The sequence below is a fragment of the Emydura macquarii genome, unplaced genomic scaffold (genome assembly GCF_026122565.2).
Source record: "Emydura macquarii macquarii isolate MOO-44397 ecotype Brisbane River unplaced genomic scaffold, CSIRO-AGI_Emac_v2 contig_1254, whole genome shotgun sequence".
Taxonomy (NCBI): domain Eukaryota; kingdom Metazoa; phylum Chordata; order Testudines; family Chelidae; genus Emydura; species Emydura macquarii.
Window position 1 is genome coordinate 4,855,993 of NW_027131391.1, and position 23,854 is coordinate 4,879,846.

At 36.9% G+C, this 23,854-nt stretch overlaps 1 protein-coding gene and 1 pseudogene across 4 annotated transcripts in view; one reads left to right on the forward strand and one right to left on the reverse strand.

Moving 5' to 3' along the window:
- MED13L (mediator complex subunit 13L) overlaps window positions 1-23,854 on the forward strand; it is a 361,336-nt gene that overhangs the window by 62,053 nt on the left and 275,429 nt on the right. The window lies entirely within an intron of this gene.
- Window positions 4,967-23,854, reverse strand: part of LOC137154539 (actin, alpha cardiac muscle 1-like) — a 39,006-nt pseudogene continuing 20,118 nt past the window's right edge.

A 23,854-nucleotide genomic window follows, 5' to 3' on the forward strand; every position in this document is an offset into this window, starting at 1 on the left:
AACTGAAGTGAGCATCTTTGGAGGAAAAAAAATTGTAATTTGTCTGAAAATCCAAATCAAATGTAATTGTCAATCATGCTCAGATCTCACCCTCTGATTTTGAAAGGGTTCAGGAATACTTCACTGGATATTTTTCATTTGCTTATATTAGGAGCTAGGACTGGAGGGTGAGTGAGAGAGAGACATGGCAAGTGGGAAGAAAAATTCCTTGCCTGCCTGATAATTACCATTTCTCACTTTAAAAAGGAATAAACCTTGAAATGCTGGATGTATCCACCTTACTTTCCTATAATAGAGGGGTGCTTGACTCCTTCCCTCTGGATGAGTCAAATTTTTAATAGTATGATAGTTCTTGCCTGGTCTTGTCCTTGAAGCATGGACTTGAGTAGTGAGCCATTGATATGATATATATATAATATGCTTAGAAAACAAGAGTTACAGATTAACTCTGTTCTTTTTAAACTTAAGAGCTGACTGGGACTGGGCCTCATTGCCTATGCAAGATTTCTTTCTGCTTGATGTACTTTGATTTCTCTCTGGCTACTTCTAAATGATCATTTTCAGGGTTGAAATTTACCACATAACTAAAAGATAATTCAGAAAAGCAAATTTTGATCTTGGAATGTAGCAAGAGCCAAATGGTAGATATTACCAAAAACATTTTCCATGGGAGATTTCTTCTTGCCAACTTTGGAAATTACTTGATTGGATGTAGTGCTATATTCTCAATATGCTCAGAAACAAAGGATACAGATTTCCATAAGGTATACATAATGTAAGTTTTTTTTTTTTTTTTTTTTTTTTTTTTTTAAAAAGATAATGCTTTCTTTACCTGATTGAGTTTGTGTGTTTTGGATTAAAATGGGAAAATAAATGAATGCAGTCCTCAATCTCTCCCCACTACATGCATTCACATTTTTGGTATATGGCGTTTATCAGTGAATACCGATGGTTCTCCTTTCAGAATCAAAGTATTGGCAAACCTGTGATTATAGTCTCTTGGAAAGATTTGTATTCAGTTTTCTTTTAGTGAGTCAGTTCAGTTAACTTTTTGTTTTTACTTTACTATATAATGAACATAATGCACTGAATAAAAGTTAGAAATAAATTCCTGAATTGAAAATAGGGGAAAATACAAGATCTGAAGGAAGGTTATATATACTACTTGTAAATGAGACAATCAAACTGAGAAACAGTCTTACACTGTAGTGTCTTATTTAAAAGATATATTGAAAGAAACAGCTGTTTTTATTTTAGATTTTCACCTAAATTTAGTTGTTTTGGCTTAATTAACTCAGGATTAGTTGACTGAAAGCCAGAGACTTGTGGTGTTGATGCAGCAGGAAATTATGGTGTCTATTCGTTATCTAGGATGGGAAACTTTTTATAAAACTCAGTATGGGGAAATATGATGCTGCTTTAGCTGGCTAAACAGTACAGGAATGTAGAAGGATCTGCAAACTGGTCAAGACTGCAAGATTTGTTACTACATTAGTTTAGAAACACTTTATTGCTCAAATTGCTGAGCTGTATAGTTTTCTGTCATCATTTCTTTGTTTTAATGGGATTAAATAATTATGCCTACAATTTCTCCCTGGTAACTGGTTTGATAAAAGCAGTCTGAAAACTCTAACCTCTGCTATTCTAGGAAAAAAGTGCTTTGACTGCATTGCAATTTTCAAATCTCAGTTCATATATTTAGATGGGAATAAGGAAGCAGATTATGTAAATACTGAGTTTAGAGCTTTCCCTTGAGAATGTACCTAAAGGAAAGTAGAATTTAGATTGAAGCAGAGAAAGAAGTTTTAAAACAGCAAACCTAGACAGGTTATTTTATAGCAAAGTTAAGTATACATCAGGTAATGTTAAATTTACACTGATGTAATATTGGCCACACTTCTTTTGCATGTAAACTAAAGGCGCCATTTGAGAATTACTAAATATTGTTTTTGAGTTTAATTATTGTGGACTTCCCAGTGTTGAATACATTTACGTTATTTCAAATGTTACATTATAAAGGCCTGTTGGTACGTGTAACTTGGTTACTAATATTTTGTTACAAGGAATAATTTTGTAATGTTTAAAAAAATGAAAGCAGGATGCTGGAGTTTGTAATCTGTTTTTTTTTTTTTTTTGATTGAAAATGTATAGGCTGTCCATGATTCGGACTACCATCCCCCCTCCCTCCTTTATCAAGAGAATCTGCTGCACTCTCAGGCTTGGGAACTGCTCTGCTTTCCTACTGTTTCTTAATCTGAAGCTGGCAAGAAGTTTTTCTCATTGTTTGCTGCACCGCTCACAGAAATTAAATGATATTTCTTGCTACTTAACATACTATCATTTTGATTATGGCATCTCTGCTACAGCTGGCTATCCTATTAGGGCCATATGCTAAACTTTCTCATTGTGTAGATGCCGGTGCTTTTACTGCATGTGATGAGAGTTCATATTTACCAGAAGCTTTGCCAAGTGTTTGAAAGCCGTAGATATGTCACCATCGTAGTGCACTGCACTATTATGAGGCCAAGATGTAATGGTTATATAAGATAAGGGCACAGTCATCTTAAGCACATACTAGGTTAACAGAGTTTTTTACCTGTGTGGAAGGAGCATTTATAAGATTTACAAAGACATTTAGCATTTTACGCCTTGTAAAAGCCCTGTCCCAGAGTGCTCTGACAAATGAGTTTCATGCATTTCAGAGGGCACAGTGTGGTAGAATGTGTTGCTGGTTTGTTTCCCAAGTCTCTTAAATTTTTGGCTGATCCGTCCTGTCCCCCTTCACTCCCTCTTTCCCCCACTTTGTAGGAGGCACCATGTTACTCTTTTGCTTCCTTTAACATTTTTTCTATAGTTTTGTGCCTGTGTTGTCTTTGTTCCCTTTCTGGAAAATATCCCTTAAACCTGAGGTTGGAATTGCATGGGCTGTGGTAACCGGGTAGTGTCTGCAGAGTGGGTGGGTCTCTGGCCTTGCAAAGGCCATGGGCAGGAGCCAGTGGATATACTTGTTGGATTCAGTGGCTCTGCCATACCTTGTAAATAGTGTAAAGAGTTTTTGGATGTTATTCCAGCCCATAAGATGGAGTAGCCACAGTGCTGGGAGAAGGCAAGAGGCCTGTACTATTGGCCTTTAGATGAGAAAGATTAACTTTATCACACCCTGAATTTGATCCACTAAAAATACAGTTATGGCAGGCTTTTTGCTGGTGATGTAAACGTCATTTATATTGATTAAAATTATGATAATCAGACTTTGTGATGTCTTTAAATATTTTGGATATTATTGGTAATTTTATATTCAAATTAGATTTTTGTCTGCTATCATTGGTGGGGGAAGACAGTCTTTTATTAAACATTTGTGAAGAGAACATTGAAACAGTCTGACAGTTCTTAGGTCTTGAAAGAAATAATGTTAACAAACAGAAAAATACTTTGAGTACTGCATTTCTGGCAAGTACCAGAAAGTACAGTGTGTACTGGACTATAAATATTGTAGAGTTAGCACAAACTGTCTGATGTAAAAAGCACATTTTTGTTGTAAACATTGGCTGGTTCAGCAGGTTATTGGTTTTACAGAAGCGCACTAAACAGTGCCTAATGCACTAGAGGGTAGTAGTAAATATTTGTCTTTCAATGTGTGTTGTCTCGAAAAGAAAATGGAAGTTGTTGCATTTGGGTAACAAATAAACTGAATTGCTTTATTTCTATATTGAAAGGATATAAATCTCCTCATTTTAATATATCTTGGTTTGGCTTAGTATATTTTTTGTTTATAACTGTTCTTTAATATTATTGCTTGAATAAAATAAAGTGTGGTTCTGTAAATGTCTTTTGATTTGTTTTTAAATCAGTTTTTTCTCTTCAGTTTAAATGTTATGTTCATTTTAGCACTGGCATTGTACTGTGTATGATACTGAAGTGTTTCAAGTGGCTGTAATCACAATAGTAAAGGGGAAAGTAAGTAAACATTTTCAAGAAATTTAAAGCAGTCTGTAAAGTGTAAATGCTTTCGAAACGTAAACTTGAAAAAATGTTATACAAAACACTTTTAATCCAGTGAATGAGAGGATTGTATTTTTGCTATATATTCTTAGTCATAATTTTGTGACTGTATTTTTAATGTCATATCTATGAATATAGAATCATAGAAGATTAGGGTTGGAAGGGAACTCAGGAGGTCATCTAGTCCAACTCCCTGCTCAAAGCAGGACTAACTACAACTAAACCTTCCCAGCCAGGACTTTGTCAATAAAAATAAAAATAATAATAATAATAATAATAATGTATACTTGTATAAACATTGTATTTTTGTGAATAGACACATCATATAAGTCATAATCAGAATTTACAGTGTTCTCACTATATAATATGATTAATATATTCTTTATTTGTTTTAAACCTTGTCCATCCCTTCCCTAACTCTTTGTTTGTCTGTTATCTTTATTTTCTATGCTTGTCTGATGTACAGTGTAAACTCTTTGGGGCATTTTTTTTTTTTTGAGTGCGTCTTATTTATCTTGTAGCATGCCATGCTAAATTGTGACACTATTTAAATAATATCTCTAATATGTGCTTTTATATATACGTGTGTGATGCGTAATCATATTTCTGTCGTGCATTTCGGTTAATGTAGTGTTAGGGTGATAGTAGTATGAGCTCTCTATGTAATATATAAATGTATGGAATATCACACTACATTAGTATGATATAAATCCTAATGCCTTTATATGTTGAAAAGGAAAATATAATTTTATTATTAATGAATATTATAAATGTGTTATAATTAAAATATGAAAATATAAACCTTTAAGTTTGTGTTTAGTCATGAAAAACTATTTTTTTCTGGAAAAGTAAGTTGTAATAAGTATAGGCTATATACCTTTATATAATATTGCACAGTTAAAAAACATTTGTCATGACTATAAATGATCCAGCTTCATCATATTCTTGTTTTCTGAACCATGTCTGTTGGGAAGTAAATGAGGAAGCCAGAGTATTAAAGTTTTGGTGGAGCAATAGTTTTGATTTTCATTGGGTTGGGGGTTATAGTAGTAATCTCTTCCTTCATTTTGTCCAGTATGCCATGATACATAGTAGTTCCTCCAGAAAGGATATTATTTGCATACGGGTGTTTCTTAATGTCAGTATCTCCTTTCATTATGTTGTTGCAGGTTGTTTCATGAATTCTGTCTGATTTCATCTCATACCAGTAAAAGAGATCTGGAAGAGTTTCGGGAGGACAGGAATGCTTATTACTAATGTCCACCTGGTGACATGTAACTCTTTTCTAGGGAGGATGAAGAGGTAGTTGTAGCCATTTCATTCTCAAAGTCCGATGCCATGTAACATAGCTTTTCCTTGATGTCATGGACACTTTCTCTTTCTGCTGTAGTGACAAAGGAGTAGCCACGTTTAATTAGAATCTTCATAGATAAGCACATTCGGACAGATTTTTAAAGGTGTTTTACCTAAAGAAGCAGATAGACATCTAGTAGGATTTTCAAAAAAGGAATTTTTGAAATCCCTCTAGGTGTCTACATACTTTAAAAAAAAAAAAAAAAAATCTAGCCAGTTATGGGTAACATCATCTCCTGAATCCAACACAATACTAGTGATGCAGCCTGAAGCATACAGAGAAAGTAGTGTTTGAATTGCCACATACATAACTGGATTTTTAAAAGTTTCAAACATTAGTTGTCATCTTTTCATGGTCTGCTTTGGAGTTTGGAGGAGTGTCAGTTAACAAAGAGGGCTGTTCCCCCAGGGCATGAAGTTCATTGTAGAAGGTGTGATATTTGTTTTTTCCCACATCATCCGAGTGTGTAAAAATACTACGTTCAATAGTGTATTATTGAGTGAGAGTACTACTACTTTTTGTTCTGGGCTTTCACTTGCTGGGACACACTGGTCACAAGGAGATACTGCCCTTGGAACATAATCACTAGAAAAGCTTGCATTCATGAGTCCCAGAATCATTATCACAGACTAGAGAAGTAGTTTCTTTGTCTTCACACGTGGTAGCCGTTTCTTCTTTTAGACTTAGCAAGAGATGGCTGCTTAGAGATGTGAAAGGTGGCTGCTGCTGCTGTTCCTGTTCAAATTTAGTTTAGTGAATTATTATACTTGTTGCTCTCTCCTTTTGCCACCCAAATTTGAGAAAGTTGTGTAAATCTATAGGCATTTAAATTTTTTCCCTCTATTTAGTGCACTAGGCCAGTGATTCTCAATTAGATCTATCCGCGGGCCAATTTGAGAATTTTATGACAAGAGGCAGGCCATTTGTGCAGAAGGCTGACAAAATTTAAAAAACTCCAAATAATCAAAACTTCAGCTTCCAATAAATAAAGACCTTCATTGCAACCTATTATTAGTGTTTTTATCTTTCAGCAAAATTTATAAATCAACCTTATTACCTGTGTTTGTGGCAATTGCTAATGGGAGAGGTGATACTGATAAGCTTTGTGAAGAGTGGTTTGTAGAAGGTCAAAGTAAGGCGCATGCACAGTGTGAAGATGCTCATCTGTCAGGTGATTGTGATGTGGGTTTTTTATAATGTTCACGGTAGAAAACCCAGATTTGCAGAAGTACATAAACATCATTCAGTTAGATGGCTGGATTCTGGCTTTTTTGAAATTGGTCAGCATATTGAGTGCAGAAGTCACAAAGTCTAACCTTTCTGAATTTTGCCTTCAAGACATCTGAGCTCTGGAGCCTAACAATTTCTAATTGAAAGGCACCTTCATCAATTGCGTCAAGAATGTTCTTTGCTTCAGAACGGCAAGGTCCATCAGCAGAGACTACAAATGGATCACAAACAAATAAAAGCAAATCCTTTGGAATTTTAAAATTCTCAAATTGCGTTTTAAAATTTTTGATCAGATTGTTTAGGAATTCTTTCATAGTCATCATTGAAGTTTCATATGTAGCAACAACACACAATGTGGGGAAGTGCAACATCTTTCCTGTTAAGTCTGCCTGAAAGATTTCAAGACTCCTTTGAAAGACACATGCTTGTTTTGAATTGATCTCTGACACTGCTTCCACATCCTTGGAGCTGCAAGTTGAGGGAATTCAAGTGATCAGTAATATCTCACAGAAAAGCTACCTGTGACATAGAAGGGACATCCTTCATACATTCCAGGAACTCGCAAGCCTTGTTGGTCTTGTGGTTTGAAAGAAATTCTATTTCTTTTTGAAGCTCACAAAACCTCTCTAACATGTGCCCTACTTAACCAGTGAACATCATCGTGCTGCAACAAATCATTGTAGTCAGCTGAAAAGTTATTGTGAAAGAGTTTTAAAAAGACGATGTTGCAAGCTAGAAGTTGAGCATTATGTAGTTCAGTAATCTCATCACAATGTCCATTGTTTTTCTCAAGTCCCCAGACAAATTACCACTGAGAACAGTCTGGTGAATGATGCAGTGAAGTGAATGACGTGTCTCTCTTCTGCACAGGAACCAAAGCTCTCCTCTTTCATGGAGGGGGATCTCCATCTGTAACAAGCAGATTTATTTTCTGCAAATCTAAATAATTTTTTTCAAAAAAACCTTTTACTTTTTTCAAAAATGATCTCCAGTGGTGTAGGTTTCTAATGGTATGAAGTACAAAAATTCTTCCTTGAAAATTTCACCATCATAAACTGTAACAACCAGTGTTAGCTGGGCAGTGTCACTTAAATTGCTTGATTCGTCCACTGCAAGTGACATGTATTTCCAATTTTTTAAATTGGACAGCAATGCTGACAAACCGTCCTTGTAAATTACTTCCAATCTTCCCACTGCTGTGGAATCAGATGGGGAACTTGCTTCACACAGCTCACAATGTCATTTTTGTTTTTATCTCCGGCAAAAAGCTCCACCAGCATGTCCAGGGTGCACTCTTTTACAAACTTGGCATCCAGGAAAGGCTTTTTTCTTTTTAGCTAGTACCAACATTATCCGAAGAGAAGCAGCTGTTGTTTTTTCCTATGTCACTGTTGTTGTAAGAATGACATTTAAAATGTGATACCAAGATTTCAGATTTTCAGTTTTGTCATGTCTTGCAACACTGTCAGGAGGGTAGGCTGCATTGAAGTTCCTGTGCTTTGATTCAAAGTGGCACCTCACATTGATGACCTTACAGGTGGATACAGTAGTTTGGCATATTAAACACACAGGTTTTGTGTTCAAATGAGGTAGTGTAATAAAAAGAAAATCTGCTGTCTAGTTTGGGTTTGAAAACTCAGTTTTCTCTGTTGACTTTGTGACGTTTGCTCCCACTTACATTCATTTTTGGCTCCATTTCCATCACTAATAAAAAAAAATGGGTTGCATCCTAGCTCAATCATAGCTGATGCTATGGTGAGAAATTAAGATCCAGTAAACCTAATTTGTGACAGGGCTTGTGCTCCTGCATCTCTTTCATTGCAAATTAAGCACTGCCAGTAAGTTACTTAGTAAGGAAGTCCTAGGCAAATCATAGGCAGTGCATCACTATTCATGAATTTAAGTATAAACATTTTTTAAGGTGAGCTGGCGGCCACACAGGAAGCCTTCGCGGGCCATGTTTGGCCCACGGGCTGTCTATTAAGCCTCACTGCTCTAGGCTCTTCCTCATTCATGCACATAGGTTACTGGGTGTCTCTGTTCCCTTTCTAACCTTTAAAGCCAAGTTCAGCTTCAGTACAGTGAAGTCAGTCAGATCTGTATATAGAGGGAATGATGGTGACAGATTTTCCTTTAAGACAGCTGAGGAAGAGGAACATGTAATATCTATGCGTATTATCATATATGAGTAAAAGTAATTAGCATCCACTTTTGGAAGCAAGCATTAAACTTGTAATACCCATACATGGCAACTTTTTTTTTTGTGGGTAAACAAATTTTTTTTTTTTTTAAATCAAACAGTTTTTCTCCTTTTCCTCTCCAAATGAGAGTCAATTGTTTTGGCTAGTGTTTTAAAATAAATGTTTTGTTTTAGCAAGTATTCATGCTACTATTTAAGTATTTGAAAGATTGTGAAAGTTTAAGATGTTAAGAAAACGCAGTGTAATGCTAGAAGAAATGAGGTAATAGTTGTACTATAATTATGATAAAACATTACTTTGCAATTCAATCCAGTGGCCTAATAGTAACATCCTGCACTGTCATGCAAAAAACTGAAGTTCAGTTTCTGTCACCAGTCCTTGCTCTCTGGATTGGGAATGCTATGAAGGTAGAATGCTCCGCAAACAGGGCGTTGAGAGTAGGGAAAGAAGCTCCGTGTGTATCTTACCAGTAACCTCACAAGTCAAGTCTTCAAAGGAAATTCTTTCCTGAGCTGAAAGAATATTGTTTATGATGCCAGGTCTTGGGGGAAGAAAGTATAAGTCCAACATGGAAGGAAAATGTAAACTCTTCAGCCCTTCCACACATCTTCCATTATTGCTTGCTTTCTCTTGCGCACTTATTTTCTTGACCATGTGATATAATTGAACTTGCCTTCTCCTTGGGAAAATAATAAGAACAAGAAATACTATGAAATGTTAATTGTGTATTAAGTCTAATTACTTCCTTTTTAAATGAACCTGAACAACGCAATCCAGGATTCTGCTTAGAGAAAAAAATAAAAACCTCTCAAGAATTGAACAATTTTAGGGGCATGTGGATATACTGGGAACATGGTTTTCCTCCTCCCTCCCCCCCCCCCTTTTTTTTTTTTTTTTAAATTTGCACAGGTATTGCAAACTCATTTTGGTATGTTTTGCAGCACATATTGTGACAGAACTGTTGTCTGTGGTCGTTCTATGAAATCTGTGCAGTTGGGCACAGAATTGGTTTTTAACTGGGTCCTCGCTAAAAGAGCAGATTGAAGCAAGAAATGGTTTAATTTTTTGTTGTATATATGGTAAGATCTTATTGGCAGAAGTTGATGCTGTAGTTACTATTTAAGTTGGATCCTTGGCATTTTTAAGTTTTAGAACTTTGTACCCAGTGATGCTGCTTCCGTCAGTAAGTATTCTTTAATGCTTTGTCAGTTTTTTATAACTGTGGATATATATACTGAGTAAAAAATTAAAAGGTAACCATAGTGTAACATGTCAACACAAGTTTTGATTATATTTGTTGATGTAATAGATTACATGAAAACATTTAGGTAAATAAAAGAAATAAGGTTATATGAGGTTATATGAAAGGTTTTAGAAATGAAAGCGCCTTATGGTAGTTTTATGCTAGGGAACACATTCTGATGTCCATACAGCAGGAAACATGCACAACTTTTTTTTTTTTTTTTTTTGCTACAGAATACTCCTCCTTGTTTTGATTCTGTTAGTGTCATTTGAGTGTCTGGTTTATTTGTGTCTAAAGTATGTATATAGAAATACTGTCTTCAAAGCTGTGACAAATCCGAAGAGCCTATGGATCTGCAAAATAGCTGGGCTGTTCAACAAAACTGCAGACAATTCAGTTCAAAATTGAGAAGAATAGACTTTTTTTTCCTGTTGGTTATTTAAGGAAGGTAGGAGATGAAGTTCATACTAGCCTGCAAAAGTTGTTGGGCCACTGAAATTATGAAGAAGTATGTAGATATACACTTCACTGCTTTTCAATTTTTTTCTAAGCATTATTTAATATATAATGAGGCTATAGCAGGATGCCTTTTATTTTTCAGATTAGCCATCCTGACTGCCATAACAAAGCCTCCGAAGAGAAACTGCTTAAATTTAATGACACATCAGTAGTTGTTTCAGAGCACAAATCTTGTAATTTTGAGATTGCAAATGGATTTTGATTTCAGAATGAAAATAAATTGTATATATGTGCATTGTGTATTCCTTCACATCCATCCATCCCTTTATTCATTAGCTTGTTTTTTTATAAGTGGCTTGCAATTTTAGCAACTATATTACACTTCTATCATTTTAGGTCTTTTGCTTTTTGCCATGTATGTGCAACTGTACAAAAATAAATTAGTTTATTCTATATGAGGACTTAAACTCTTCATTCCTTTCATTGATCGTTATGGCTGAGAAAGGACTGCAGGATTTTTTACCCAGATTTGTTTTGATGGTTACTTTTTGTGTGTTACACAACAAAAACAGATGATATTGGGTCATAGAAACAGAAAAAGTATGTGGTCTTACTTGCAGACAGATGCTGTATTTACAGAGCCCTTGTAAATATTTAGTTTGTTTCTGTTTCATTTCTGCTATTGAACATCATAGCCAAGAGTACTACTCTGAAGGTACAGAGGCAGAAAGAATGTCAGCAGATGGGTCCATTAGCTGCAGCGAGTGAAAGCATTAAGAGACTGGATGGTGGTATTCTTTAATTTTTGTTGTCCTGTCTGACCATCATAAAAGCTTCTGATAAATACTTGGAAAAAGAGGCTATTTTTGTACTTCATTAGACCTTTCTCAGCTATAAAAGCATAAGTACCATCTCTGATGTTTTCATTGCATCTTTTGCTAAAGGTTTTATTGCCGCAATGATTTACCCACAATTGCCTATAGTTCTGTTGAATTGCAAATCCATTTTGGTTATGCAGTAAGTTGCCATTCAGTCTTCTCAAAGAGAACTGATTTGGATAGAAATAAAGCTGAATGTTAAAGATCTAATGAACAGGAAGGAATTTTAACTTTACAAAAAGAATGAAACTCTATAGAGTAGAGAAACAGGCACAAGAATCCTAAAAACTGGAATCAGAGACAAAGTGATGAGGTAAATGAGAATCAGCTTTTGTAATACGAGCATGTTGTGACTTTGTGTGTGTGTGTGTGTGTACGTACACATATATATGAAAGAAATACATAAATGTGGTATATTATATTTCAAGTGTCCATGCTAAAATAGTTCTTGCAAAATATACAGATGCAACTGATAATGTTAGCGTTACTATGACAGCTTTATTACTCTTTACTTGGCAAGAATCTGCCCTTCTGGAAAGAGCTCTTTTTCAGCAGGAATTATTTTAAACCTTCAGAGATGTTATTGCTGCATCCAAGTTTGAGTTTTCTTTCTGAATTGCATAAAACCTTGTGTGTAATCACCATAGAAGAGTATGTAAAATTTTATTTTAAATTCGCATAATAAAAGATTGCATTCGTTGCCCCCTTTTATATGGAACTTCCTGGTACACTCTTTAAAATTTCCAGCCAGGTCCATGGTAACCAGTTCAATAACCAGAAGACAACTATGAATCCATATTTGGAAAGTGGATTTCCAACCAAATCCTCCTGTCACTTAATTCATGTATTCAGAATTTTGAAAAAAGCAATAATCAAAGTCTCTGAAAAGAGAACTTAATTTCTACCTTATGTAGAAAACCAAATTAGAGAGTTGTAGGTCTTAGAACAGAGGAAGAAATCCAAGAAGAGATTCTGGATTTGGAAGGGGAAAATGGGACCATAATTGTAAAGGAGAAAAATGTAGAAGTGACTGTTCCAATCAGTCCTTCCACTAACAAAACTTGAGGCGCTCACCTGAATTCTGTTCGAGATGAGTACAATGCACATGTTCCTATCATCTCTAAATTCAAATGTAGTATACAATATAAAAATCAAGGTGAAAATTCCTGATATAGACCTCTTTATTTTGAAACAATAAACAAAGAAGTTTGTACAAAATCAACAAATTGTAAGGTTGAACAGAACATTGATGATGTGAGTCTGTGAGGTAGTCTTATTTAGGTTCTGAGATAATAGAAGGGAAATTCTCTGTCACAGAGAATTAAGGTCATATTGATTGGCACTCACCTGAAAGACGTGGTGCAAAATAATGTATCTTAATAGCGGACAACACAATGGTATATATAAATAGAAGAGTAAGGCCTATTAGTCTGCACACAGGCCTTAATTTTCACACAGCAGGCAGAGAAAAATATGCACCTCAAGGGCACACAAAACTTTACCATAGTATTTTGACACTTCTCAATTGTTAACGATCACCATACAAAAGCAAATATGTAAATGATTAGTGCATATTAATTGGGCAGAAAGGACATGAATCAGCTAGATAACTTGGTCTTTCAAATTCATATACTCAGGATTTGGAAATTTGTGGATATATTGGCATCCAAACGTAACTGTGAAACAAAGCTCTTTTAAAGACAAAATTAATATATCCAAGTTATATCAGTGGATGCATTATTGCAACCAGTTCCAGAACTAGAACTTACTTTAATTTCTCCCCATAATTTCATTGGTAGCAAAAGGTATGCAGAAGAAAGAGTGGGGGGAAAAAGTAATAGCAGTTCATCAAGTAGTGTCCTTCTGGGTGCTCCACTTCACGTGTGAGTGCTCTCCATGCATCATTGGTAGATTTTTTGGTAGCAGTGCCTGTTTGGTCCATGCATGGACTCCAAATAGCCTCATACCCTGTACCAAGGATATATAGACTGAACCACACTCAGTTCTTTCTCAGCTGCCCTTCGGCCCGAGACAGAGCATCAAATGTGCCCACTTCATTTTTAGGCATGGTTAGCTTCAGATATAATAATTTTATTTCATTAGTTTTGTTCACAGTGTTTAGTTTTGCTGGTTCTGTTTTTTTCCCCCCCCCCCCCCCTCCTTTTTTCTTTCCCTGTTTGAGGGGTCATTCTGGACATCAACATCTCTGGGTTATGCCAGGATCCCACAGCTTTAAGTATTATTTATCCTGCTGGGAAGGTATCCCAGTCAGTGAGGGCAACTTTCGGTGCCTGGGTTGCTTGGGAGACATCCACATGCAGGGTAGGTGTAAGATCTGCATCTCCTTTAAAAGCAGATCTTGTAAAAACAGAAAAATAAAGTTTAGATTGCTGCTGATAGAATAAGTTCTGAAACTGGCCTCTGACCCAAGCTCAGATAGCACCTCTGTACACCAGCTGAACACATATCTTGCCCCGTCTGCCTCTGGGTCCTGGTCAGTGAGAACCTCAAGGGACTTAGCTGCAGTCACTGAGCACCTAGAGGGATACAACATCTACCTCTGCATCCACAGTTCTGAGAGCCTTACACAGCAATACTGTCTATACCAACAAGAGTAGCAGGAGTGTTAAGTCTCCTACTAAGTGATCTTGGTCACCGATCTAAATGAATGTTCCGGAAACCTCAGGTCCTCAGAGAGGCTCTGAGTGACTCTAGTACCACGAGGTCATCTATAATTTCATTTAAAAGCCATTTTGCTGCTAAACTGGTTTCAGTACTGAAATTTATTTTAGCATTGGATAGTCATGTCCGTTCTAGCAGATGTTCTACTTCAGAGAAATGTACATCATCGCATGGTTCTGTACCTTTGGAAGCTATATGGATGTCCTAGATTACTATACCTGGACATACATACATAAAATGTTCAAAATCTGCAGCACCAGCACCAACACACTGTAGACAGGCACCTGTCTTGGTAATGACTGTTTCCACAGAATCTCGTTCAACTTCTGCTTATGTACCATCGATATTGTAGGAGTTTAGATTTTCAAGGGATCTCTTTGTTACCTACCAGTACCATTCAGTTGTTAGTTCCAAGGTGATTTGGGTGAATAGCTGTACATTTCTCATTGAAACCTCCTACATCAGGGTGACCATTCAGGGTGAACAATTATAATATTGTCTAAATATGTTGAGAATGATTTTTTCTGGCTTAGACTTCTGTGGAGGGATCCCTGTCTACTCTACAAGACACTACTCTCCTACCTAGACACAGAGAGAGTGTTTCTTTGGGACAGATCACTTTGACTCCTATACCACTGATGTGACCAGCAATGGATACCTCCTTCTGTGCTTATCATCCCTCCTCACCCCAGCAATCTTATTGTGATCCCTGCACTCTTTACTGACAACAATTTTTAAGGGCTCTGAGTCTGCCTCATAAGAAGAATAGGGAGAGTCATTCACTTGACCCATTGCTCCCTCCTTATCAACCTGAGCCATCAGAGTAGACTTTTGCAGAGTAGGAGGCAAGGGTAACCAAAGAGGTAACCCGTCACACAAACATTTCTTCATTATTACCAGAGAAGGCTGTAATGCTTCCATCAGCATCCATAGCAGATGATTTTAGATGATTTGAGGAGCTAATGAAGCTCATTGTAGATATGCTTCAAATGACTTTAGTGCAGGCCCAGGACTCTGATCCTAAACTCCTAGACAGTTTACACACTACAGGTTCTGCATGTGTGGCCCTTCCTGTGAATGATACTTTGTTGAAGTCTGCTAAAACCATTGAGCAGATGCCAGCTACAGAATACCTATCTGTAAGCATGCTCATGGAAAATACTATGTTCCAGCCAAGAACTCAGAATTTTTATTTTCACACCCATTACCGAATTCCTTGGTGATAGTAACAGTTAATGAGCATGGTAGACAATATCATTCAAAGTCTACCTTTTCAAACAAAGACCAGAAGCAACTCAGTATCTTCAATAGCAAGAGTTACTCCTTAGTGACTTTAGAATTCAGAATCACTAATCACCAAGCGCTGATGTCAAAATATGGCTACGCTAATTACAATAAACTCAACAGCTTTAAACAGAAATGCACTGCAAGCAGTTTAAGGTCATCATAACTGAAGGTCAGCTTTTGGCAAGAACATCGTTACAGGGTTTCTTTGCTTCACCTGTCCACAAAGACAACTTTCTTGGGGGCCATCACTTCTGCCTGAAGTGTCAGAGAATTGGGGGCTTTAATGGCAGATCCTGCGTTTTCAGTATTTTTCAGAGAAAAGGTTTTGTTATAGCCATATCCTAAGTTTCTTCCTAAAGTGACTTCTGAATTTTCATACTAACCAGATCACTCATCTTCCAGTTTTTTCCTGAAACTGCATTAGAGTAGGCAGGAGACTGCCTTCCATACCGTCTATCTAGACTGATCTAAACCATTTAGGAAGTGTCCATGATTGTTTGTCTCAATTGAGAACAAATACAAAGGATTCATAATTCTACCAAAGACACTCAGCCATGAGATAATACATGCAGAGATCCACCTATCAGTCTGCCATCCTCCATCTTCCTTCTAGAGAGCTAGCCCGTTCTACAAAGGGTATGTATGTCTTCACTGACAGCGGCAAATTTGCTGCCGTCAGATAGATCTATCCGGATTGATTGAGCGGTCAGTGAAGACGCACTCAATCAATCCAGAAGTCGACCTGTTAAAACAACTACTCAAGTGGTGCAGCGCAGTGAAGACGCTGCGCACAACAGAAGTTAAGAAGTTGACGGGAGTTACACAAGCTACTTTGCGTAGCTTCTGCAACTCCCGTCAACTGCTACTGAATTTTAAGGTAAGTGTAGACCAGGCCAAGGTCTCAGTCTATCTCTGTGGCATTATTCGAGGATGTACCAAGTGTTGAGATTTGCAAAGTTGCAACTTGGACTTCAATACATACTTTCTCCAAACATTGTGCTTTGGTTCATGCCTGTAGATCCCATGGTTCAACTGGAAATGCAATCCTGTCTTCAGTATTAAACTCTGCTCCAAAGCCCCATCTTCCCTATGGGGATCTGCTCGGGGTTAGCCTAAAGTGGAGTACCCATAGTGATGTAACTTGGAGTGGTTTTACCTCTTGTGCATTAACTTGGAGTTATTTGAGATGTGTGTTCTTGAAGGTGCTCCACAGCCTGCCCTCTTTCCCTCTCCTTTGGAGTTTCCTTTTGCAGAACTGTGGGGTAGAGAAGGAACTGAGGGCAGTTCGCCTGTGCAGCTCTGTGTGACCTGGGTACGGGGTATGAGGATGTCTGGAGCGCATGGCGGGCCAAATGGGCATTGCTATTGAAAAGCTCCAATCAAAGGCACATGGGAAGCATGCACACCTGAAGTGGAGAACCGAAAGGGACATGCATCTCGAACTCCAGGTACGACACAAGGTGACTAACCTCTTCTTTTTATTCCATGTTAGCCCTGGAGACCTATTCTCAAATATCTAGAAGTGTTTCTAGATTGCAATAACATGTCTGTCTCCTCAAAAGCGAGTCTAAACCCTCTTCCTTCTTATCCACTGAACAGTGGTTGAGAGTGAATGCTTTGAGTTTCAGGTAAGAAACAGGTACCATTAGGGGAGATATGGAGTCAGAGGAAGCATCAATAGATCTTCACACCACATCTTGTTATGTAAATCTGGAAATACTGGAATTGTCTCAGCATTGTCATTTCTCCATTTCAATACAGTCTGGTGAGAAGGCAATATGTGGAAATCTTGTCCCATGGAATAAAGAATGCATTTATATTGTATTATTCTGGGATCTTGATACTTCCTGTTGAGATTGGAATGTGGTAATTATTTCTAGAAGTACTCGGATGCATGCATGACTGTCTGCATCTGATGATATGCAGGAAGTGCAGATGGGTATTCTAGTTTCCATTATAACCCCTTGGTTTTAGTTCCTAACCTTCTGACACTTTCTTCTGTGGGGCTGAAATTTTCCAGACCTGGTGTCTGCCCAAAAATGTCTGTTTTTGTAAGGAAAGTTTGTGTAAAGCCTTCTCTCTCCTTTTTAAAAAAGACATTTAACAGAGTAAAACAAAATTCTTACCTTCCATGTGATAGGCTGCATAATTTTGCACATGCCTTTCTACCCACATTATCAGGGGCTTGAGCCTTCTATGGCCATTCTGGTGTCCCTCTGTTTGCTCAAAGAAGGTAATATAGTAGAGTTGTCCAATTAAATTGGCACTGCAAACTGGGATGAAAAAAAGGTCAAGTACCGTAAGGATCTCCACTTTTTGTCTTCTCTTAAGAACATTGACGTGGTAAAGATTTTTTTAAAATAAGCCTTTTTAAAATAGATTAGGACAGAGAGGTACAATCCAACCTGACAGTACTCTCACAGAGGTTACCTGTAGCAGAGTTTTTTTGGCCCAAAATGGTCTATAGATGCAACCAATAGTAGATGTGTTAGTGTAGTAAAAATTTGCTCCATGCTCCAAGGAGCATGTTATTCAACCCTGTATAGAGCAGAATTACATCACATAGTGCTTACAATGTCAGTGGTTGCTGATTGTCCTGTCTACGTGAGTGGAGTTGCTCCACTGATATCAGTGAAGGGAAATTTTGGGCAAAAAAACCTAGAGTAGCTTCATCATAGAGAAGTACATCATCCCAACCATACAATTTGGAACCTGAAATTTATGAACCCTGAGAGTTTATTAATCTCCTATAAATTTTATTATACATGTTCATTTCATGAAGTACCTTGTATTTGAAATTCAACCTTGTATTTCATTTTATCTTCTGAGGATTTTGACTAGAACAGATTCTTAGAATTCACCTTTTCTTCATACTGTATCAAACCAAAATAGTGTTATTGAAATGGGAATACTTTAATAAAGAAATGCCTTTGAGCATAGACATTGTGTACTGCCAAGAAGTATTTTAAAACACTTAAAAAAATATTTGAGACATGGCTCCGTGAATTTCAAAGTGATGGATCCTGTGGGTTTCTGCAGTATTATACAGTTTGTTGATCTTTTAGATTGATGACATTATAATTTCGTTTGGGGAATCAAACTGTAAAGCCAGTCCGTTGCTTAATATACATTTAACATACTGTACAATCACTCAAAATTTGTAATTTCTGATAACCAAAACACGCCTGTAATATAAAAATATTTAAAATAGTGAAATTACCGTGTTGAAGGGGGAATCTGTTGAGCATATTTCATTGCTTTAACTCAGCTGGCATGTAGAGATCTCAATAAAAATGCAACATAATTATTCCTTTGTGTGTGTATATTTAATTTAACAGAGGCAGGCATGTGCATGCACATACGTGCATGCACGTGCACACACACAAGTCTACATTTAATTGTATAATTCTCATAAATCACTTATGGTTCATACTATTACAGTCTGAAATAGTTGATCTATTTCATATGTTACAAAAAACACAGCCAAATTAAGGAAAAAGCATGTGTTGCTGTGATTCTTTCTGACACTTGAATTTGCGTAGAGCCAAAGAGGAGTAAATTAACGCAACCACTTTAATTTATAGTCAGCATGTTGTCTCATAGGATTGGACTAAACCTAGTTTAAGCAGCACATTTGAATAACAAATGTGACATGACCTGGCATTTGAAAAGCCATTCTAAAGACATTTCACCTACATTAACTTTGGTTCATCGATACCACCTTGAACTGACATGTTCAATAAACATACTTTTTTATGGGAACTGGTAGATTATCTATTTGACTACTTCTGTGGAGAGTTCATTTTGCAATTTTTTTTTTTTAATTTGAGGAATAGCTCTCCGTCCCTAATCTTTTTTTTATACATTTGGTTAGGCTTGCTTTAAATATTTATCACCCAAATGAAGTTAATGTGCAGGAGTATGCAGAATGTGCAAACGTTTGCAGCATAGTTCATTTCTGTACAGATTGCAGCCACTTCAGTCCAGGGGGAAGGATGCATATTGTTAAAATGCAGTGTGTGACTCATTGACAACACATCATTCATTTTCTTATGTGTATTTCAGATTATGAGCCTCAAAAGATGAGGGGAGGGTGATGCTATTAGTAATGACCAAGAATGGGGCTGAGAGGTGATGGCTTGGGAGGGAATATGAGGAACTCAGTTTTGGTTGCTTAACAAAATATCAACAAGGAGATCTCAGAGACAAGTTGAGATGTGGATTTGGATGGAGGAACATAGATTAGCAATACCAACGTGGATTTGTGAGTTGTTGGCGTAAAGGAGGCAATCAAAGCTGTAAGAATAGATAAGATCATCAGTAGAGAGTGCATAGAGGGAGGGTAAGAGGGGTTTGGGACTGAAGCATGTGGGATGCTTACTGAAAGGGGGAGAGAACTGGAAAGGAGAATCCCTCAAATAAGACACTGAAGACATGATTGGAGAGGCAGGAGGAGAACCATGGAGAATGGAGTAAATAAAGCTATGAATGACAGAATTTTGAGTGGTGTTGTGAAAAGCCACTTAATGAAGAGAGAGTGGAGAGGAGCAAAGATTGGTAATGAGTTTTGAATTTTTAAAAAAATGAAAAGTGAAAAACCCTAATACAATGCAGAACTTCAGGCTCTTGCCTTCTCACTTTGCCAGGTATTTCTTTAAGTTTTGAACTTCCTAAATACAACCTTGACATTGAGTCTCAGTTTTCTGTCACAATCTCCTCCAATTCCAGTTCTGAGTAACCAGATGAACATAAATCTTCAAGAAAATAATACTGTGGTAGGAAAGGCTTGAGAAGGACTGCCACATTTAGTTGTAAGGGATGCTAGCTAGATTCAGGTTTAGGAGCCTGTACAGAATCTCTTTATTCTCAGGAAAACGAAGGATTCAGTGAGGTTTCCAGTTTTTCTAAACATCCTGAAGATACTAAGCTAGCCATTAGATGCTTTTGGCACCATACCATTACCTTAAAGGAGCAAGTGTCCAAATCAGAACAGAAGGGCAGAAAACAAACAAACATAACAAAAACCCCAGCACTTAAGCTGATTAAAGTAGGTGGCACAAAAGTGGTTTCAGTAAAAAAAATAAGTTTTGCTTTTGGGCAAACAGATATCTATTGATTTTTATTTGCAAATCATCATTCTTTTAGACACCAATTTTAAAATAAATTGGTGCAGTCAGTTATGATTTTTATTGAAGAGAGTGGAATCTGAATCAAGAAGTCTGTTAGTCATACTGTATAATAACACCATGCTTCACCCCAGATGCAAATCTGAGATATGGTTTTCACAAATAATGCTTTGCATTGTTGTTTCACAAACAGCTCTCATGAAAAAAATGGATGAATTGTCTATTCTTGACACCCAGAGATTTTCTTATGCCTGTGTGATGGGGTAGTCTGTCCCCATAAGGGTAATGGTGGTTAGGGGGTCAGCCCATCCCTGTCACGTGGCGTGGCCCTTTGATTTTGCAAAGTCTGATTTATACAAGGACCTATGAAATACTGGTAGAAGAGAGTAAGCAACCCTAGGCATAAGTGGTGTTTGGGAGGACATACCGTTACTCTTTCTTTAAGGGTCTGGGACCAGGAGACTTGCAGAGTGGATGATGCAAGGCTTCCCTTTCACCCAACCAGTTGTAATGAGGTTAAAGGAAGGGGGACCAGCATATATATTGCGTCTCCCTCATAGCAGGAGAAGGCTTGTCTGCTGAACCCCTTCTTCCCCCCCCTGAACCTGGGGACTAATTGCAGAAAGGGGCCACCTGAAGGAGAAGAAAGCTAAAGCCCAACAACTGGTTTAAATTATAATCTAGTTCCAAGGAGAAGAGCTGGAGACTCCTATTTTAAGGAAAAAGACTTTTGGAAGAACAGTCCAGCTGCCTGAGGAGAGCTGGGGACTCCTGTTTTGAAAGACTGACTGTCCGAAATACAGTCAGTTCCAGTGAGAGGAATGGGTTCTCCTGAACAAGGGGTGAGAAAATGTGTCAGGTGTCTTATGTGCACCCAGAGTGGTTGTGAACTTGCCTGACTAAGAAGCAAGTTATTTCTCTGGAGAAAGAGTTAATAAACCAGATTCCCATGATGGGGATATGTATTTTGAACTAATCTGATCTGGGTAATTGATTATCCAGGCCAGAACTCAATCAGTCACTGAAGGCAATGCCATCTGCACGGCCAAGAAGGACCATAATGGTGTGTGCTCATGGGCAGTGCCCAGCGAGAGCCTATCTTCTAATTCTGAGATTCTCTAAAAAGATGACCATGGATTTCTTAAATGCTTTTCATCTGACGATCTCCAAGTATTAATCAGATCAGGGGAGAGCTTTGTCTATCATTCTGTTATCACTAATATAACTCTATTATCCTGCAGAAGGTGGTTTTCTTTACGGTCCAGCATGTAATTAAAGCGCAGTATTGAATGTACTGCTGGAATTGATCTCTTCCAAAGTAGATTCACAGAAATTCAACGTAAAATAGGGAGAGAAATGTGCGGCATCATTTTTTTCCAGGGAAATTGCACAGGTTCAAAGAAAGACATCCTAGTGGACAATAACTATACTCAAATCTTATTTAGTAAGAGTCCCTATGTGTCTGATTATATTATATGAATAAAATATTTAATATATTCTGTGATTCCAGGTGGCTGCAATCTCAGCACTTAGCTTTCCAAATAAAGTAAATATTTTGATGTTGCAAATATTTTGGCATAAGACCCTTGTTCATAGGTCTTATATCTGATGATTGAAAATGTAATTCATGTTTCTTTAAAACCTTGGATACTACTTCCTTTTTGTTTTTGCCTGCCAAAGTTTGTATTTAGTAATGTTAGCAGCAAGAAATAGACTTGTAAGAACACTAGTGGGTTAATTCTTCTTGCACTGCAAGATTGTCGTAAGACCAGCTTCAGAACTCATATTTTAGAGAGCAGTTTTAATACAGTTCATAATTACTGAGATGTTGCATTACATTTATCTCAGTCAAGGAACAATCAAACACCCAAATGCTATCTGATGTTTACAAAAAAACATAAATATTCACATAGATTAAGATCTGCAGAAATGTTAACTCCCCTGCTACCTACTGTTTCAGGTGTAAAAAAGAACTAAACATTCAGCTCTTTGTCCATATGGTAAAATATGAGATCACTGTTTTAACTTGATAAAGCACACAAGAAACCTGAGTTACTTGCAGAGGGGCCTAATATTGTTAATACTGATAATTGCAGAGCAGCTTGTTGGGTGTGAAGCTACACTTTTTTAAATAATGCAATATAAAGGTACCATAGCCAGTGAGTGAAAATACTTTATTGGAAATAATTTTTTCCAGATTACTTAATAAATTATATTATCCAGTTCTGAGCCCATGTTGTTTACATTTCATTTTTTTTTCTTTGATGGTTGTCTGAATGTTACTGCCTACTTCTAAGGGGTCCACTCTGGACAGTGTAAAGATATGATTGAAAAGGGAAAAAACATTTTTTGCAAGTATCTCATTTACTAATTTCAGAGCAAAGTTAAAATTGATATTAGATTAATCAAGAGGCTGCCATCTACATGTCATTTTCAAAGCAAACTGAAAAGTGGGTGCTTTTTTTTTTTCAATACACCCATTTTCAATACAGTTTTTACAGTATATTTATATTTTGAAGAGCTCAAAGCAAACTGAAAAGTGGGTGCTTTTTTTTTTCAATAAACCCATTTTCAATACAATTTTTACAGTATATTTATATTTTGAAGAGCTCAAACTTGATAACAAATGGGTTTAGAAAATTATAAGTAACAGTAATATTACTGCATGCATCACTTGTATAAGTGAAGTTAGGGATTAATCTCCATTTAATATAGTAAATATGAAGGAAGCAATACCAGACTTGTAAATTGTAAAAGCCCTGATGGCTTGTTGCCTTTGAATCAATTGTAGTTACTGGTATATACAAATGTTGCTGCAGCTTTAAAGTATGGCTTTTTGAACATAGTTAAAAAAGCAGATCTTCCATTACACTGAAATATTTCAACAAAGATGAAGGTTTAGCCGGACAATGTAGTTTCGTAGAGCAGCTTAAATTAACATTCAGGTTGCTAAGTTTCCATAAGGTGGTGGTTGTCTTTCTGCTCAAACAGAGTAGCTATTTTTTTCTGAATAATGCAACCTCATTTTTGAGAGGCAGGTAATTATAAGAGGTAGATTTCTCCATTTGCAATACTTTTGAGCATTTTGATCGTACAAGGAGGCCTTTGGGATGTCTGAATTGGGACGCAGAATCCTAGATTTTAATACTTCAGGTGTAAGACATTTTAGACGACCCAACATTGCACTCCTTCTGTCCCAAACTTATCCAACATCTCAAATATCAGAATGTACATTCTTGACACTTTTCTTCAGGGACTCTGTTTAATGACCATTTGTTTTTTGATGATCCACAACTTTCTTTGAAACAACTGTCAATGATTGTTTCCTTGGTGCTGTGAAATTACTGATGCCTCCGTCTCTGCAGCAGATTCTATTATATTTTCTAGCTCTG